Source organism: Rhinopithecus bieti, unplaced genomic scaffold, assembly GCF_001698545.2.
Source record: "Rhinopithecus bieti isolate Rb0 unplaced genomic scaffold, ASM169854v2 scaffold_32105, whole genome shotgun sequence".
NCBI classification, from domain to species: Eukaryota; Metazoa; Chordata; class Mammalia; order Primates; family Cercopithecidae; genus Rhinopithecus; species Rhinopithecus bieti.
Genome location: NW_016814250.1, coordinates 674,609 through 680,152, shown reverse-complemented (window position 1 = coordinate 680,152; position 5,544 = coordinate 674,609). Strand labels below are relative to the sequence as shown.

General features: G+C 44.1%; 1 pseudogene; it reads left to right on the top strand.

The window, feature by feature from the left end:
• The first annotated feature begins 477 nt into the window (after nt 1-477).
• Nucleotides 478-5,544, top strand: part of LOC108514039 (60S ribosomal protein L31 pseudogene) — a 7,071-nt pseudogene continuing 2,004 nt past the window's right edge.

The following is a 5,544-nucleotide window of genomic DNA, read 5'->3' as shown; positions in this document are numbered from 1 at the left end:
CCTCACAGACAGCACCTTCTATGTGTCCTCACAGGGTAGAAGGGATGAACAAGCTTCTTCAGGCTGCTTTTATAAGGGCACTGATTCTATCCATGAAGGTGGAGCCCTTATGATCTCATTGAGAGGTGACAATGTGCTAGCAGCCCTCACTCTCGGCGCCTCCTCGGCCTCAACGACGTCCACTCTGGCGGAGCTTGAGGAGCCCTTCAGCCCGCCACTGCACTGTAGGAGCCCCTCTCTGGGCTGGCCGAGGCGGGAGCCGGCTCCCTCTGCTTGCCGGGAGGTGTGGAGGGAGAGGCGCAGACGGAACCGGGGCTGCGCCCTGCGCTCACAGGCCAGCGTGAGTTCCGGCGGGCGCGCGCTCCGCGGTCCCCGCACTGGGAGTGAGCGGCCTGCCGGCCCAGAGCAGTGAGGGGCTTAGCACCGGGGCCAGCAGCTGCGGAGGTTGCGCTGGGTCCCCCAGCACTGCCTGCCCGCATGCACTGCGCTCGAATTCTCGCTGGGCCTCAGCCGCCTCCCCGTGGGGCGGGGCTCGCGACCTGCAGCCCGCCATGTCCGAGTCCCGCCCTCGGCGGTGGGCTCCCGTGCAGCTGGAGCCTCCCCAACGGGCGCCACCCTCTGCTCCGTGGCGCCTGGTCTCATCCACCGCACAAGGGCTGAGGAGTGCAGGCGCCACTCAGGACAGTCAGGTAGCTCTGGGCAGCTCTGCCTGCAGCCCCGGTGCAGGATCCACTAGGTGAAGCCAGCTGGGCTCCTGAGGCTAGTGGGGACTTGGAGAATCTTTGTGTCTAGCTAATGGATTGTAAAGGCACCAATCAGCACTCCGTCTAGCTCAAGGTATGTAAATACACCAATCAGTACTCTGTATCTAGCTAACCTAGTGGGGAATTGGAGAACTTTTCTGTCTAGCACTCTGTGTCTAGCTCAGGCATTGAAAATGCACCAATCAGCACCCTGTAAAATGGACCAGGCCGGGCGCAGTGGCTCAAGCCTGTAATCCCAGCACTTTGGTAGGCGGAGATGGGCGGATCACGAGGTCAGGAGATGGAGACCATTCTGGCTAACACGGTGAAACCCTGTCTCTACTAAAAAATACAAAAAAAACTAGCCGGGTGAGGTGGTGGGTGCCTATAGTCCCAGCTACTGGGAGGCTGAGGCAGGAGAATGGCGTGAACCCGGGAGGCGGAGCTTGCAGTGAGCTGAGATAGGGTCATTGCACTCCAGCCTGGGCCACAGAGGGACACTCTGTCTCAAAAAAAAAAAAAAAAAAAAGGACTAATCAGCTCTCTGTAAAATGGACCAATCAGTTCTCTGTAAAATGGACCAATTGGCAGGATGTGGGTGGGGCCAGATAAGGGAATAAAAGCAGGCTGCCTGAGCCAGCCAGTGGCAACCTGCTTGGGTTCCCTTCCAGCTGTGGAAGCTTTGTTCTTTGGCTGCTGCACACTGTTTGGGTCCATGCCATGTGTATGAGCTATAACACTCACTGCAAAGGTCTGTAGCTTCACTCCTGAGGCCAGCGAGACCATGAACCTATCGGGAGGAATGAACAACTCCAGACATGCCACCTTAAGAACTGTAACACCCACCGTGAAGGTCTGCAGCTTCACTCCTGAAGCCAGCAAGACCACAAACACACCAGAATGAAGAAACTCAGAACACATCCGAACACCAGAAGGGAGAAACTCCGACACACCATCTTTAAGAACTGTAACACTCACTTCGAGGGTCCGCGGCTTCATTCTTGAAGTCAGCCAGACCAAGAACCCACCAATTCCGGATACCTCATGATCTCCCCCAAGCCCCACCTTTTAAATCACTATATTTCAGATTATGTTTTAACGTGAATTTGGTGGGGGATGCATTTAGACCATAGCAGTACTCTTACAACTAAGGTTAAACAGTAAAGATATTTCTATGATAAGCAGGTATTTATTAGCAAAGCCTTGTTGTTTTTCCTCCTCTCTCAATATTCATTCATCTCTTGACATCATTTTTTCTTTTTCATTCAAAGTATAAATTTCTTTGACTTTTCTTTGAGTTTTTTTAGTTTTTGCCTTTCTCTTCACCTACTCACTTTGATGACTTATTTAGCATTTAGTAAATTTTATGTACAAATCAGTATTTTCTCTCATTTTCAAATGTATTATTTACATCTGTTACATGTTGGGCTAGTATACATACTCCTCCCCCTACACCTGCCTTTTCATACCAAATGCCAAAGAGTCAAAAAGTTTTTTTGAACAGCCTGGCCTTCTATTTTGGAACATCCTTGTTATCCAGCCTACCATAATATCACCACAGGAGTTGGGCAATTCCCATAATGTGTCACAACATTGAATTAAGCATACTTGTCAGCAAGCCTTGTTCATAAAAAGTCGTTGCTGTCTGTGGCTGGACATCCTGGATTTTAGTCAAGAGATAGCACTTTCTCTCAAGGATAAATGTCTGGAGGTTACATATTTTGAGACCTCAAAGGACCCTGACGTTTTCTTTCTTTCTGAGAAATGGACAGTTCCTTCTCCACCCTCACTGAAACAGTGACCTCTGAATGGGTTCCAGGAGCTCTCTCACTCCTGCACCCCAGCATAGACTCCTTCGCTTTTACTTGACTTGACTAGTTCTCATTATTGGTGATCTTTGAAGGTTTGTCTTAAAAGAGCAAAGTTTCTGTTTCTAGAGGAAAAGAGTCTGTGCTTCAGGGAATCTGAATTTGCTAGTCACAATAAATCCAACACCCAGGGCTCGTCCCTTTGCTGCCTCCTCCCTCTCCTTGCCTCACCTGAACTTTCCCTGCTTCCACATCAGGAGATCCTTGCTGCCCTCCCCATCCCAGCCCAAACTGGAGTAGGAATAGTAAATGGTAGACATGGCTTAGAAGTCTCACTCCTACCACAGTGGCAGTGTAGTCGACACCTCCAGTTTTGAAACAGGAGTTAAAGAGACCTGAATTACAGTTTCAGCTTTGCCATAAACTATAAGCCTATGTGGCCTTAAGAAAATTAATCTCTGAGACTGTCTTTCTCCATCTATAAAATTAAAAAAAAAAAAAAAAAAACCCTACCGTGCCTAACAGTGTACCTAAGAATGAAATGTGGTAATATATATGGAAGAGCTTTGAACATGACTTACACTTTTATTATAGTATATGTGGTGGGGGATAATCATGGTTTACCACTTCACATTCAACTAGGGCAGCTACAGTGGCAGAGTTGTAGATTCTTTATGCAAGAATGGGGTATTTGAGGGAATTCTGGGAGAGTGAGTACTTCCTTGTTCTTGCTAGAGTGTCCCTTAACTGGATCCCACATCCTTTTCTACTTCTGTATTTCATTTCTCTAGGGACAGTTTCTCCCCATTTTTGGGGTTCTGTGGGCTTGAGACATTGTACTATGTTGTGGATAGGACACTAGCCTTTGGAAAAGCTGTGTTATTAATAGTCTAACCTGGGCCTGTAGAACTGCCCCTCTTGGAAGCTACATCCCATCTCATTTTGAACATTTATTTGGGCATGTGGTATGTTAGGTGCTAGGAGAGAAAGAAAAATGACACAGTAAATTTTTGAGTCAGAGTCACAAATAATGAGAATGATATATAAGTAACCACACCCTGATAATGTGATAAAACCTCTAATTCTGGTATGGACAATACATTTTGAAGGTGCAAAAGAGGAGAGATTAATTCTAAGTGGTTAACTCTAGAAAGGCTTTGGAATATATGGGATTTGAGTTGTAAATACCTAGCAGCTAGGGCTTTAGTTGTATCTATACAGGCATACCTTGATGCTATTGTGGGTTTAGTTACACACCATTGTAATAAAGCAAATATTGCAATAAAGTGAGTCACACAAATGATTTGGTTTCCCAGTGCATTTAGCAGTTATGTTTACACTGTACTGTAGTATATTGTGTGCAATAGCATTATATGTAAAAAAGTATATATACCTTCATTAAAAAATACTTTATTGCTAAAAAATGCTAAGGATCATCCGAACTTTCAGTGAGTCATAATCTTTTTGCCAGTGGAGACTCTTCTCTCAATGTTGACGGCTGCTGACTGAGCAGGGTGGTGGTTCAGGTGCTGTGGCATTTTCTTAATATAATACAAAAATGAGGTTTGCTGCATTGATTGACTCTTGCTTTCATGAAAGATTTCTCTGTGGCATCAGATGCTGTTTGATAGCATTTTACCCAGAGGATAACTTATTTCAAAATTCTTCAAAATTGGGATAGATCCTCTCAAACTCTGCTACTGCTTTATCAACTTTTGTAATGTTTTAAAGCCTTGGCTGTCATTTCAGCAGTGGTCAGAGCATCTTCCCCAGCAGTAGATCCATCTTAAGAAAGCACTTTCTTTGGTCATCCATGGGAAGTAATTCCTTGTCTAAGTTTTATCATGAAATTGTAGCAATTCAGTCACATCTTTAGGCTCCACTTTTAATTCTAGTTCTCTTGCTATTTTCACCACATTTGCAGTTACTTCCTCTACTGACATCTTAAACCCCTCAAAGTCATTAATGAGGATTAGATTCAACTTTTTCCTAACTCCTAGTAATGTTGCTATTTTGACCTCCTCCCATGAATCACAATTGTTCTTAATGATGTTTAGAATGGTGAATCCTTTCCAGAAAGTTTTCAATTTACTTTGCCCAGATCCATTAGAGGAATCACTATCTATGGCAGCTATAGCCTTACAAAATGTATTTCTTAAATAATAAGACTTGAGAGTAAAAATTACTCCTTGATCCATAAGTTGAAGAATGGGTGTTAACAGGCATGAAAACAACACAGATCTCCTTGTACATCTCCACCAGAGCTCTTGAGTGACTAGGTGCACTGTTAATGAGCAAGAATATTTTGAAAGATATCTTTTTTTTTCTATGCAGTAGGTCTCAATGGTGGGATTAAAATATTCAATAAACCATGCTATAAACAGATGTGGCTGTCATCCACACTTTGTTGTTTTGTTTATAGAGCACAGGCAGAGTAGATATAACATAATTCTTAGGGGCCCTAGGATTTTCAGAATGGCAAATGAGCACCTGGATTCAACTTAAGGTCACTAGAGGGATTTGCCCCTAATAAAAGGGTCAGCCTGTCCTTTGAAACTTTGAAACCAGGCATTGACTTCTCTCTATAAAATTCCTAGATGGCATCTTCTTCCAATAGAAGACTGTTTTGTCCACATTGAAAACCTGTTGTTTATTGTAGCCACCTTCATTAATGGTCTTCACTAATCTTCTGGGTACTTGAAGCTTTTCTATTAGTACTTGCTGCTTTACCTCATACTTTTATGTTATGCAGATGTGTTCTTTCCTTTAACCTCAAGAACCAACCTCTGCTAGCTTCAAACTTTTCTTCTGAAGCTTCCTTACCTCTCTCAGCCTTCATAGAATTGAAGAGAGTTAGGGTCTTGCTCTGGCTTAGGCTTTGGCTTAAGGAACTATTATGGTTGGTTTGATCTTCTATCCAGACCACTCAAACTTTCTCCGTATCAGCAATGAGGCTGTATTGTTTTCTTTTTTTTTTTTTTTTTTTTTTTTTT